General features: G+C 43.3%; 1 protein-coding gene and 1 non-coding gene across 3 annotated transcripts in view; both read right to left on the bottom strand.

Annotated features, from left to right (window-relative positions):
- ARID1A (AT-rich interaction domain 1A) overlaps nt 1-14,644 on the bottom strand; it is a 73,060-nt gene that overhangs the window by 27,162 nt on the left and 31,254 nt on the right. The window lies entirely within an intron of this gene.
- LOC126074214 (small nucleolar RNA U3) lies at nt 7,388-7,572 on the bottom strand. Its single transcript, XR_007517012.1, has one exon. It is a non-coding gene; the product is annotated as a small nucleolar RNA U3 (small nucleolar RNA).

The following is a 14,644-nucleotide window of genomic DNA, read 5'->3' as shown; positions in this document are numbered from 1 at the left end:
CTAGACCTCCATACTGAGAGAGGGGCTCCTGGGTGCTGATGTCACGGGAACCTGCTCTCCTGTCTAAACTGAACAGTGCAACCTCCAAATGAGCCTTGGGCAATCGGGTAAGAGTTGTTGCTAGAACTGCAGTGCAGGAACAAACGTCTGGAAAGGAGGCTTTTGGGAGGTGGGACTCTGTCATTGTAGAAATTTCAATCCAATTACAAAAAGATAAGAACCTGCTGTTCTAATCCACCTCAGCAAAATCTCATGAGGTAGGTCTGACCCTTTGGATGGAGACTGAGGCTATGCTGAGGTGAAAGAAAGGGAGATGAAAGACTGCCAGGCTGGTTGCATTCCTGTGATGGGAGCCCCTGCAAACAGCCAGCTCGGCCACTGCAGCAGCCATTGATTTTCCAGGGGTCGATATTCTGCTCCCACAGATCTGCTCGGCTGGAGGTTTAATCACATCGAGTGCTTCTGCTCAACATCTCCCCTGCGTTCCCCCCCCCCCAAACCAATAAAATAAACACCAAACACAATGAGAGCTAGCAATGGATAGATGAGATGGTGCTCCTCACAGCTGGCCCCTCCCTCAAGAGAAATTCTAGGCATCAGCTGCAAGGGAGTAAATACAAGAAAGGAGCCAAACCTATATGGCACGGCCCCTGAGAAGCAGCAGGGGCAGACCTATGGGCCCCAGAGAACCACTGAATCTATTGTGAAACATCCCCATATATACCCACCTAAAAATTGGGGGATTTTACATAAAAATTTAGGTTCCCAACTTTTAAAAAAAGAGAAGACCCTGGAACTCCCAGTAGAAGATTCTGTAAAACCTGTAACTGGTTGAAGTCCTGTTCTCCTGTTTGTCACAGTCCCTACCAGGCCTGTATAATAACCATGCTACTACCTGCCCGATCAGCCCCCCTGCACACATCCCTCTCATCCCAGAGGCTTTTCACTCAGGCCAGGGGAGAACGTCTCACCTAGTCAGAAATCACCTCTTGGTCGAAATATACAAAGTTTTTTTGAGGGTCACTAGCTAACAGACTCAAGTCTGAAAAAAATGAAATTGGGTCAGAGCTAGGCCTGAGTTAGAGCAGCCAAGAGCAGTGCATATTTATGGAATGGGGCTGTTTTAATCCCAGCAGGAAACAAAAGCAAAGCTAGAAAAGGCAAAGAAGTTAGGAACCCCCTACTTTTTCCAAGTCCCCCTCTTAGGAAAGCAAGCCACACAGAGGTTGTCCTATGATCCAGCTCATCAGTTGCAATTCTAAAACCTGAGCAAGGAGGGCAGGAGTGGGAGGAAAGGGATAGAGAAAAGAAAGCGGCGCCCTGGGTATAAGGAGTGTTAAGGGGAGGGGGTTGCCTTACGCTTCCACATCATCTGGCTCTCCTTTCTACAGTAAGCCTGGTTGCCTCTCAGAATTACAGCAACCAGAAAGCAAGCAAGGATGCAACAAGTACAACCGGGGAAGGCAAGATTCCAAAAAACCCACTGCCATTGAGTCAATTCCAACTCATAGCAACCCTGTAGGACAGGGTAGAACTGCCCCATAGGGTTTCCAAGGCTGTAAATCTTTATGGAAAGCAGGCTCCCCTATCTTTCTATGATAAATCTAGCTTACACCAAGGTCTAGGGGCTGGATGGCCTTCTTGGTTTGGTAGTTAAAAGCCCTGAATTTATATTCATCAGCAGTCTTCCCTATCATGGCCCACTAGTCTAAATAAAATCCAAAGAGGGGCAGAACAAACAGATCTGAGGATGGGGAATGGGTAGCATCCTGAACCAGAAATAACAACCATCATCCCCAAAGCCTTTTAGCCAAAAGAACAACTCTGAAACACAGGGAGAACCATAGGCAAGTTCTGGAATTAAACCAAGGGAAAACAAATATTCTTGATAACGGTTCTTCTGGACACTGATATCTTTCATTTGAAACTTGGTTTCCCAAAATGACAGGAAATTACCTTTACCCATCTCAGCAAACAATATTTAGGAGGGGCCAGTTTTCTTCCCACATCAAGGCTGACCTTAAAAGACAAATTTGCTGCTTCTCAGAGCTGTTGTTCCCACCTTCATTATGGCACAGCTTTTTGGCTTTCCTGGGAAAGGTCAAGTGGGAAGGAAGCTAGCAGCTTGGAGGTGAGCTCCGCCTCATCGCAATCAGAGATTACATCACAATGCCAACCAGTTCCATGCTGATACAAGGTGGGGAAGATGGAATCTTCCATAGCCTGGATAGTTCTGCCTAAGCAAGTAGGCAGTACAAGAGACCAAGCACTGGCCCCCAAAGGGACAACACTAGAATACATATCAGTTTCATAACAGCTTTCAGATGGAACACCCAAGAAACCTGAGGAAAATATAGAGCTAATTCTATACTTCACTTAACTAGGTATGCCAACATAGTCCACACTAAAGGGTACTCCCCTCTGGGCCAAGTTTGAAGGAACAGATTCTCACCTTGGCTTCGGGGGGTGGCGGGGAGCCTACTGGTTTGTGCAAGAATGCCACTTCTAGGTGGATGTGGCTTATTTCCTGTTCAAATGGCTCTAGTACCCCAAGGAGGGACAAGAAAGGGTTTGGCAACCATACATCTATGGGTTGGCTTTCTGAATTTGGTTGGTCTTTTTATAGGGTCGCTATGAGTCGGAACTGACTCAACGGCACTGGGTTTGGTTTTTGGTTTTGTTTTTTACAGAATGACAACAGCAGAAGCTAAGGTATGTGCATCGCAGAGGTAATCTTCCAGCCAGCCATGCAGACGGTTATGAAGAACCAGCAGGAGAGAAAAGGGAAAGATGGGTGGGTAGAGGGAAGCCATCGTCACTAAAGCAACTGAGTTCATCTATATGTTACTTGAGAAATTTCAGGAAATTCTAGTTTTTGAGAGGTTCCTTCCAAAGTAAGTGCCTTCTACATCCTCCTAGGGGATGGACCTAAACCCGAAAGCTAAGTACCATTCCCTTTGCCTAGGAATCTCAACCTCACATCCTTCTTCCTTCTTCCCTTTCTCCAAAACCCACTACCGCTGCCGTCAAAGAGAAGAGAATATGGAATGCAAAGTCTCTGTTTACTGAATGTAGTATTCTCCCTTTTTCTAAAAGATCTTTTTATTGAAGCCTGGATTGGTCCAAATAGTAAAACCATTGGCCTGGAAGTCAGGAAACCCAATGTTCTCATTTACTCAATGACCGTAGGCAAGTCTCTTACCCCTTTCTGGGCCCTGAATTCGGCGGATGGGGCTGTGTTAAGAGCTAATGTGGTGAATATTCTGTGAACTGGTTTATGTTGTTTCCATTCTACCCTTTTCCTAAATGGAAATGTTAGAAAGTTAAAAACTACATTTCCAAGAATCCCTAGTAGATGGGTTTCAGATACAATATAAATTCTGTATATCAGAAGCAGATTTATGAGATTAGTTCAAAGTGTGGCAAAGACCATACTTTTGTCTCCTTCGGTGGTTTCTGCATTTTGGTTCCATCCTTCAGTTAACTAGGTGGTGGTTCTGGTGACAGTACCTGCTGCTTCTGGAATCTGGCCTACTGATCTCTGGATCGCAGATTTACGGGTGGGATTTAAAAGCCCTCTAACAGTGGCTTGGAAGAAGGAGTTCCCCTGATAGGTCACATCTAGTACTATTCTGGGTCCCATTCCTGGAGGCCCAGCCTAGAACATGATCCTCCACGCTTTCCAACAATTTTGTGAACCCTGAATTCCCTATATTAAACCTCTCTCTATTTAACATACCTAGGATTCAGTGCATCTGATACAGTATTATCAGATGATCCCAAAGAGCCGTTATGAAAAGGAGAGGAAAACAAAATTATTCACAAAATCATTTTCTCTGGAGAGTGGACAAGATGAGGCGTCTTAGACCTTCAAATACATTCATCCAGGACAACCTCCTTCACTTCTTTTCTCACAACCTCCCCGTACTTCCTCCCTCCCACCCCAAGCTCCACAGGGTTGAACTGCTCACACAGGATGGAACGTCAAGTAAGCATATGCTTTCCTTTATAGCCCTGTGGTCTGTGCAGGCTGCTATTCTGCTGAGGATGGTATTGCCTGACCAACTCAAAATAAGTATTCCCTGGCTTTCAGGGAAGCCTGGGCTAGAAAGGGTACCAAGTATCATCCTCAGCAGTAGGAAATATATTTTTAAGCTCCAAGTACAAGAGAGCCAGAGCACACTAGTCTGGCACCCCTATGTGGCTAATAAGTGAGGACAAGTTTAGTCTGCACAATATCCCAATTGACCTCCTGTTACCAATTTCTGGTCTAAGCAAAGAGCCACCAGCCTTCTGTAGTAGGGTTGGGGTCAAACTGAAAAACAAGGTCAAATCCAAATGATGCACTGGGCCAGGGGTATACTGCCAGCCAGTCTTCAGTAGGGCTGACTGACCCCAGGAGCTGTCACAGAAGTACCGCTCAGTTGCTTTTCAGACTGAGGTTGTTACAAAGAAAACAAAAGGTTCTAGCAAGAGGAATCTGTGTGAGACACACAGGCAGGAAGCAGAGCTGAGCCACCAGTGACTAGAATAGAAACAGGAAACAGCCCGGGAACAAGCATACAGTAATCTGCTGCAAGCAGCACAGGCTCTGGCAGGCACCAGGCAGTATCAGGGCTGAAGCAGCGTGACTAAGATGGAGAAGCGGATTGGCCAGCTTTGCGAGAGAACCAGCTTTCTAGAGAAGGGACGTTACATCCAGCTGCTCTGAGCAGTCTGGGCAGATATGGGGGGGGGGGTGCGGGTAGAGAAGGACCTGTGCACCTGGGCTACATTTCAAGGAGAGCAAGCACATGGTCAAATATAAAAAGAGGAGGTCACCAACTTCAGAACAGCCTAGCTTCTCTGGGTGCCAAAACTGCTGTGGTATTTCTGTTATCTCTTTAAAAATAAACCATCAAAAACCTAGGTAAGAACTGTTGTTGGGCCTCCTTCCTTCTACCATGAAATGGGACAAAAGAGAAGAGAAACAGTGTAAGATAGAAATTCTTTAAGCATTCCAATTTTTTAAGCCTTGAGAGGATTTCTGTCTCTTCCTCAATAAACCGAGACAACAAAAAGCTGGCCCTTAAGCTTAGATAGGAAACCCTGCTGGTGCAGTGGTTAAGAGCTGCAGCTGCTAAATAAAAGGTCAACAGTTCAAATCCACCAGGCACTCCCTGGAAACCATTTATGAGGCAGTTCTAACTCTGTCCTATAGGGCCAGTATTGAGTCGGAATTGACTCGATGGCAACGGGTCTTGTTTTTGGTTTTAAGCTTAGACATACCATACCACTTGCCACTGGGTCGATTTCGACTCATGGCAATTCCCATGTGCGTCAGAGTAGAACTGTGCTCCATAGGGTTTTCAATGGCTTGTCTCTCAGAGGTAGATCATCAAATCTTCTGAGATGCCTCAGGGAGGACTCAAACTTACAGCCTTTAGGTTAGCAGCTGAGTGCATTAACCACGTTTGCACCACCCAGGGACTCCCTAGCTCAGACAGGTAGAGGCTAGTCAACATAGACTTATTGAAAATCTGCCTGTGCTGGGCACAAAATGACTGTCAGATACAGGCCTTAAGCAGAGGTATCATCAAAATGTTATGGCAACATGAAGAAACTGTTGGGTTTTGAGGCCAAAGTAGAAGCTTACTAAACACTAAAAAAAAAAAAAAAAAATTTTTTTTTTTTAAAGTGGGGAACATCTTACACAAAAGGACAATGGCAGGAAGGACAGAGTTGTAAGGAGTTTAAGGTACAGCTGAGTGGCCAGAGATACGAGGCTGCAAAAGGGGTCTAGACAGTAAGTAAGGGGAACCAGGGCCCCCAAACCACCCACTATACAACTGGTGGTGGTCTCCCACTTCCATCTCCTACACTCAGAGATTATTTAAATTTACTAGAGACACAGTAAAATGTATTGCATTCCAAAGTCCCTAGATTGATATGTCGTTTGAAAATTTTAATCTCAGCTCTCAGTCTTTAAATCTGTGCTTCTCAACCATTAGATGTGAGCCACCTGATGATCTTATTAGCATGAAAAGTTGGATTCAACAGATCTGGGATGGGGCCTGAGAAACTTCAATTCTAGCCATCTCCCAGGTGATTTCCATGTTGCTGGACCATGGACCACACTTTGAGTAGCAAGAGTCTAACTAATGAGCGTTAACACAAACCTGAACACTGGATTCTAAGAAAGGTACAGAACAGGGCTTATTTTCATCCAGCACAAGGGGGACCAAAGAACCAAACTGTAATCAACTATCCGCTGTTCTAGGTGACTCCCTAGTTGGCTAATTCCTCCAGGAGTCAGGTTCTAAAGGTGTAGCCATCTCCTCACGACCTCCCCCGCCCCAGCTGCGCTTTTCACAACTTTTATGTGCCTCCATCACAAGAATGTCTGGAAAAGCAAATATGGAAAGGAAATCCATCCTTCAGGACAAGTCTAGGTAGTAGCAAAGAGTTGAGGGTTTTGGTTAAAAATGAAGAGGGAATCAGATCGTGATTGCTTTTCTTCTTCTGGGTGAGAAGCTAGAGGAAACATTTTATTTGATCAGAGAGAGCTTGATTCAAATCCTGGTTTTGACCGTTAGTTTCTTCACATGTCAAACTGGGGTAGGCGCTCAATACATTCAAATTCAGGACAATTGCTGTTGGCTGTATGTAGCTCCTTGCCTAGCCTTTCTTCTGCCTTCTAATATTCAGATTCTAAATGAACAACATAACTCCTTCACATTTCCCCTTTCCAGACCACTGTAACCCAAGCTCTTAGAGTCTGAGAATACGGCAGAAGTAAAACATGAGTGCTGCCATACACTACGTAAAGTGAAACCTAAAGGCAATCTCCTCTACATTTAGAAAGAATGGCTCGGAAATGCAAGTGATAAAAGAGTATGTATGGATAATTTAACAGACATTAAACATCCTAATCCTGTTCTCCATCTCAATCCCAGCATCAATAACCTCCACTCCTACCTAACAAGAGGAAATTAGCATGGTCTCAATCTTTAACAGCAGCCAAGCATGTAAGTGAACCTCGCTTCCTTTCTCTCACTATTCCAGAAAGATGTACCTGCTTCTGTCCTCTTAATAGTCCACCAGGTGCTCCTTGGAAACCCTATGGGGAAGTTCTGTCCTGTCCTGTAGGGTCGCTATGAGTTGGAATTGACTCGACGGCAATGGATTTAGTTTTTCTTTTTAATACTCAGCCAGAATCTTTTTTTTTCATATGTTTAAAATGTTTATTTTTAACAGTAAAGGTGCCTATAGGACATTATTTCAAAAATGGGAAGTAAACAAAATACAAAATCTAAAGTAAAAACTTTAAACCTGTTACAAGGTTAAAAAATATATATAAAAGATGAAGAGACAGTGACTTTAGTAACCAGCACTAATGAAGAAAGAAACCACTCAGCCTGTCCTTTCTCCCAGTTATTGAAAAGCAGTAGTTGTTGCCAGGCAATACCACAAGCCATCCTCAGGTTCGGGAGAGAGCACTACAGCTCGTCATCTGGGTTTCCAATGCCCTACATGTTCAGAAACATTTCTCTAGTAACACACTACCGCAGTAATCTCTAAAAGTATAGTCTTAAGTCTTAATGGGCCTGAATGATCCTCACATTGGTGTTAAAAAATGCACATTTTCTGAGGAATATCTTCCAGGATCTTTACCCTTCCCTCTTCTATCTGCCTTATACAAATGTCGGTCTTGCGATGATGAAGCTGAGGAATTTGGGCTGACTGAGCTCACCTCTTGTTCTTTTCAGTGCCTTTCAAGGGTGCTCTTTACCCACAGTCTTTACACCTTTCCCTGTTCTTTTCCTTTCCTCAAGCTCTCAGAAATCAGGCTCTCTCCTCCTCACTCCTCTAAAGAGGGTACCAATGATCCGCTTCATGACAAACCCAACTGCCAGTTATCCTTGAATATAAATTTGATGGGGACCATCTTCTCTCCTCCTTTGGCTTCCAGAAATTTGACAATCTTGGTCCTCCTCTGATCTCTCCAGCTCTTTGTTGGCTGCTTCTACCTGATAACTGCAGACACTGTCCAGGACTCCATGTGGCTCCTCTTCTCATTCTCCATGGTCTACAAGGCCTCCTTCACTCTAAGGTTTAATTAACTATTGCTGTTGTTAGTGTTGTGGAGTTGATTCTGACTCACGGCAACCCCATGTGTGCAGAATAGAACTGCTCCACTGAGTTTTCAAGACTGTGACCTTTTGGAAGCAGATTGCCAGGGCTGTCTTCTGGGGTGCCTCGGGTGGGTTCAAACTGCCAACTTTTCAGCTAGTAGTCAGCACTTAACCATCTGCACCACCCAGGGACTCAAATTTTCAAACTCTACCCAGATTCAGCCCTACCCAAGTTTTAATCTGCTATCTCCAACTAGTAACTAGGCATTATTTTATGATCAGCTCACTGAACTGTATTCCACAAAATAAAAATGGGACTTAACTTCTCCTCAAAAATGAATTTTCCCTATTAACTTTTCTTTTTCTGTCGATAGAATCTCTCTTTTTTTTTCCTTACACCCAGTATCATTCATTCTTCCACCCAATAGAATCTGCTTATTCTCTGTTCTATAGATTCTTTCCTGCACGTCTCACATCTGGAACCAGGTGGTTATGAAAGTGAGATACAAAGGGGTAGGCCTCCACACTTCTTGCCAGGATTATTTTAACAGCTTAACTTGTCCCCTTGCTTCCAGACTTCCTCCTTTTAAAACCATATTACACATCAACGGAATATTGTTGCAAAGCTTAGCTTTTTCATGTTATTGCCCTAATTACGTATCTGCAGGACCGTAATATCGGATCCATTGTTAGGCCAGTGGGGTTACAACCCAATCGATCTAGCTTCCCTTTCTATCACTCCCCACTTCAAGAAGCTTGACCCTGACCAGTCAGCAAATATCATCTATCCTTCACCCTATCTTCATCAACCTCTGCTCAGGCTGGACTTTTCCTTTCTAATCACCCAAATACACCCACATCTAGTTCATACTGAACTTCTACCATGCCTTCCTTCAATTATTAAACATAAACAGATCACTGACTCCGCCAAACTCTGACAGCGGTCATAATACTTGGGCATACATTTTTCTGTTTTATGTGTATCAATTTTACCAGTGGAGCCCTGGTGGTGCACTGGTAAAGAGGTCGACTGCTAATCAAAAGATTGGCAGTTCGAATCCACCAGCCGCTACCTGGAAACACTATGGGGCAGTTTTACTCTGTCCTGTAGGGTCACTAAGAGTTGGAATCGACTTGACGGCCACAGGTTTGGTTTTGGGTTTTATTTTACTAATGGAGTCTCTAGGTGGTGCAAATGATTTACACACGCCACTGCTAACTGAAAGGTTGAAGGTTTCAGTCTACCCACAGGTACCTCGGAAGAAAGACCTGGTGATGTACTTCCAAAAAATCAGCCACTGAAAACCCTATGGAACACAGTTCTAACTCTGATACACGTGGGGTCGCCATTAGTTGGAACTGACTCAACTCAATAGCAACTGGTTATTTTACTGATGAGACAGAGGAGGATCCAAGAGAGTAGCGACCATGTCACATTCAGAATCATGGATTATGAGTTCAAATGATTTCAAAAGTCACTGAAGCAGTCACAGCTGTACAACATGATGAATATAATCAATGTCACCAAGCTGTACATGGAAAAAATGTTCACATGTTGAATTGGCAAATGTTTTCTTGTATTTTTACCACAATAAAACAAAGAAAATAACTGAAGCCCAACGCTTGTCCAATGCTTACATGCCTTTCATATAACACCACAGCAAAAGGGGTGCCAGGTTCTATTCCAGGGACAGGGAACTTACCCACATTTTAAAAAAATCTGTATCCTCCAGATCACACGGGGACTTATACTTACAGGCAACAGGTAGCCAGGGGTTTTAAAGCAGTAATGTAACTTGGCCAGATTTATTTTTTTTTATATAATCACTCTGGGGATTACGATGAGGACTTGGAAGGAAAAGAAACAGAGCAGTCAGGAGTCTGTGGCATGACACCAAGTAAGAGATGTCAGGGGCCTAAAAAAAGGGGAAACCAGATTCAAAAGACATTTCTGAGGTAGACTAGGATTTGGTGATCAACTAGGTGTGGCCCTGCTGATAGAAGGGCCCCAGTGATGAGCACCACAGAGCAGAGGTGAAGTCCCAAGGTGGGATGGGCAGTGTAAGGCTGCCCGAACCCAGGAGTAAACTGTACCTCTTTCCACCACTTTCATCCCACAGCCTTACTTTCAGATCATCAAGAGTCAAACAATAGCATCAATCACCGCTATCATTCAAGTCACCACTGTGGCTTCCTAGTCTAGTAATTTTTTTCCCCCGTTTCCTTTTCAAAGGACTATCTAGTTCAGTGCTTTTCCAAGTGTGGTCTGCAAACCGAGAGGTTGTTAGAAATGTAATTTTGGGCCCTACCCCAGACATACTGAATCAGAATCTCTGGAGCCAGGGCTCAGTAATCTGTGTTTTCATTAATCTCCAGTAGATCCTTAATGCATGCTAAGGTGTGCAAATGAGTCCAGCTAACTTCTCCAGATTAGGGCTTTCAATCTTATATTCATTTTCCATCACTGGTAGAAATGCTATCCCAGCTATACTTTCAAGACCAAAATGTACATTTATAAATAAGCTTCAGTAAGAAATATTTTGGAAGCACTGCTCTGGGGAAACCACCTACACTTGGAGGAATCACTTAAATAGAAACTTTTAAAGATAAAACTCCAAGGCACTCTCAAAAATGACTATAATCCAAAGTCAGATAACACTTCTTCAAACAAGAGTTCTTTAAAGATCTTGCCCTAAAATGAGGAAAATGAAAGATTTTAATGAAACACCTAGCGATTCATTCCCTTACCCCTTACAAGAACCTTCTTAACATAAGGCAAAGTGATAGCTATTTTATAAGATAGAGGCTACTGCTAGAAAACACAAATAATTCATCCTCTAAAATAGGATCTGAGTCTTCCCATAGCAGTCTGGAAGTGGAAAAAACAATCTGGTAATACGGTCAAGCTGTCCCCTGCCAGACATATACTTCCTGAATGAGCAATGTATTGGACACTGTACAGGATCATTTGTTCAACAAGTTAGAGCTCCACTATATGCCAGGCACTGGGTGGTGCTTGGCTGCTAACCAAAAGGTCGGCAGTTCAAATCCACCTAGAGGTAACTGAGACGAAAGGCCTGGCAATCAAAAAAAAAAAAAAATCAGTCACTGAAAACCCTGTGGAACAGTTTTACTCTAACACACATGAGGTTGTCATAAGTTGGCATCAATTCTATAGCAACTGGTAAATGATGGCAACGAAGAAGACAGCAATTCTGCTCTCAGATGGTAAAGAACAATACAGAGCAATTCTGCTCTCAGATGGCAATGAACAAGACAGAGCAATTCTGCTCTCAGTGTCCTGACAAGTGGTAAGGAACCTGGCAGTCTGGAGTAGTGGATCGCTACCTGGGCTGTAAATTAAAATCACCCAGAACAGCTACTGACAATACCAATGCCCAAGCCCACGTGACACCAAACAAATGAGAACACTGTGAACCCCAAGTATTGATTCCCAAAGACCATTCTCTCTTCAGGTAATTCTAACGTGCAGCCAAGGTCAAGAACCACTGGTCTGGGGCATAACGTGATAGGTATTGGGGCCCAATGGACAACACTCCCCTGGTAGTGGAAGAGACCCAAGTAAACAGAAGCAGAGGCTCTGGCAAGAGGGAGCAAAGAAATCTCAAATAAAGGATAATGCTTCTCTGGATACAAGAAGGGCGGAATGATCCTAGAAGACCTCATAAAATGCTTTTACTGGTGTCAGCAAGGTTTGGTTTCTAAAGATGGGTACTCATATAACTTTTTTATATGTCTTAAGTATTGCAGTTTTGTTTTAAGTAAAATAAAAACTGCCTGTAGTCAGTGAAGGTATCACAGAATTTACTTAAGATGAGTCTTGAAGCTTTATTAAGAAGGATTTTTCCGAGGAAAGACCTGAAGGATGAACAGAAGTGAGGGGAGAAAGCGTGTACCTACGAAGGTCTAGAAGCAGAAAGAGCATGGGGCCTCAGGGAAACTGAAAGCCAAGACCAAAAAGGGATGAAGCTGGAGTAAAGATTATCAAAGGGCCATCCCTGGTCTAGCAGCATCAGCATCATCAAGAAACTTGTTAGAAGTGCAAATTCTCAGGCTTCACTCCAGATCTGCTGAATCAGAAACCAGCAATCTGTGTTTCCAATACCTAGATAATATTAAGGATTTTGGATTTTATCCTAAGATTAAAGAAAAAATAATTGAGAAGCTTTTAAATAGAGGGATAGCATGATCAAGATAATAGCAGATAAATGACTTGGCATTTAAAAAAAGAAGTTGCTGTCAATTTGATTCCAACACGTGGTGACCCCATAGCATTGATAAGTGAGTAAAACTCCTCAAAATCTAATTTTTTTTAAATAACCAGGATCAGAAACCATACTTAGTCTTTAAATCAAGGGTCACAATCATAAGGCCTCTAGGGCCAAACAGGTAAGGCAAATGAGTGAAGCGGGTGATGTAGAAAACTGAAGGGGCTACCCCTCTAGTCAGCCCAGCATTTGCGCTGGTGCTAAATACAAACAGGTGCTCCATAAACCTGTGCTGAGTGAAGGAATGCCCTGGCAAACCTAGGGATCCTTTATAACTTGACTTTTCATTTCTTCAGATGTGACTGTTTCCAGCCTGGCTAGGAAAATCTGGCATCAAAGCAAAATTTCAAAGAATAACTACTTTTTGTTTCTTGGTGTAAGCAGCAGAGGCATAAAAAGCTATTCAGCCAACAAGATGCCAATAACCCAGCCAGCTCACCTCTCACATGGAGTTTCTACCACAGAGCAAATGATGCATTTGGATGAATCTATAGCAGAAACCTGAACTTGGGATTGCTCTTTGTGATAAGCTTCCCAGGAACAACCCTCCTGTGGGCCTAAGAGGCTGCCAACACTTTCACTTCAGTAGGTCGAATCAGAAGCTCTTAGATTCAATAGTACAAGCCTTTCAACCCTCAGCCCTTAGAACACATGCAGGGTATTTGTATACAAGCCTTCTCAGGGCTGAAAAACACCAAATACAACTTTATTGAAAGGTCACCAGGAGCAAGCAGAAACTTTTTGAAGGGGAGCAATTTACAGCATGGCAAAAGTCCACTGATTTGGGTTCTTGCCACAGTAGCACCTCACCCATATTTAGTCACAGACCATAGATGACGAGGGAGTGGTTACACATTTCTGACTGAATCAGGTTAAAAAAGCACATTCCAGTGAAGTTCAGGATGCAGAAAAAGACTGCAACACACATTAATGAGAAGGGAAAAAAGAGTGATTGCTTTATTCAGACACTCTCTCCCCTTCAAATCCTCAGTTGAGAAAGTCAAGTCAACACAGTCTCAGTAGTCCCATTTGACAGTGACTATTCATCCTGGCTTGGGAAGCCTGAACGTCACGTGCTGAGAGACCCGGTAGACCTTTCGCTACTAAAGGTTATTATATCTCAGAGACCTTCAAGGGAAGCCACAGGGGGGTTCAAGATGGAGATGGAGTTCCTACCTTCTGCCTGCTCCTTAAAGATTCAGATACCATTTTCTCCCAAGTCAGAATAACTAAAAAGGCAGGCTTCAAATTCGAGTACAGCCAAAATTTCAAGACTCTTACCTGGGCATGTGTGGCTGAATTTCCATCTCCTAACTGAAGCAGGATTTGTAATGGAGAGTTTGCTATCTACTGTCTTACTACATTTCAAGGCTCCTATTTTATCCCTATTCTTAGCAGATTAACTTTCAGAGGCTGAGTGACTTGCCCACAGGTAGTAGCAGAGCTAAAACTAAGGATAAATGTTCCTGGAACCAGCGTACGTTTAAATAGTTGGTGTTAACTGTCTTTTAGGTATCAAGCACTATCACTATGCCCTCTGAGAAGGTGATGATAATAGCTGGTATTTATGGAGATCCTACAATGTGTCAACTCTCTCTATAGTAACCTATTTAATGTTAATAACTACTCCATGAGATGGGTACTCTCTTAGAGAGGTTAAGTGACTTGCCCAAGGTTACAGAGTTAGTAGCAGAGTTAGGATGCAGACTCAGGATTCTGGTTCTAGAGTCCAAGCTCTTAATCACCTGACTATGCTACTTGTCTCAGGATATGGTCAGACCATGCCATAAACACTAATCAAGCACCTGGGGACCAAGTGCTATACTAGACAAAAGCACCTATTCACATAAAACACCAACCAGAAAAACCACTTTTACTCCACCCATTCTCAGTGTGACAATGCATGCTGAATGCACCCCAGATCCTACCTCCTAGCTAAACATGAAGTCAAAAACCTAAAAATTAAGCCTTCAAGAGTATGGTCAAGAAACAGAATTCTCTCAACTTAGATGGAGAGCAGACTAGTGCTTCCTACATTCTCGTCTTTTCTGATCTTTACTTGGATCCATGCCTAAGAGCCCAAGATCAAAAAAATAAACTCTAAACAGAGATCAAATCTATTCCCTGGGCAGGTAGCCAGAACGGACATTCTACAAGGGTCACCCTATGAATGAAGAGGCTAGAAAATACACCCTTTCTTCCTTTACAGAATTTTCAACCTGGATTTAAGGAACAGCTCAT

The sequence above is a fragment of the Elephas maximus genome, chromosome 3, assembly GCF_024166365.1.
Source record: "Elephas maximus indicus isolate mEleMax1 chromosome 3, mEleMax1 primary haplotype, whole genome shotgun sequence".
NCBI lineage: Eukaryota > Metazoa > Chordata > Mammalia > Proboscidea > Elephantidae > Elephas > Elephas maximus.
Note: the sequence above shows the minus strand (reverse complement) of the source record. Positions and strands in the feature narration are given on the sequence as shown.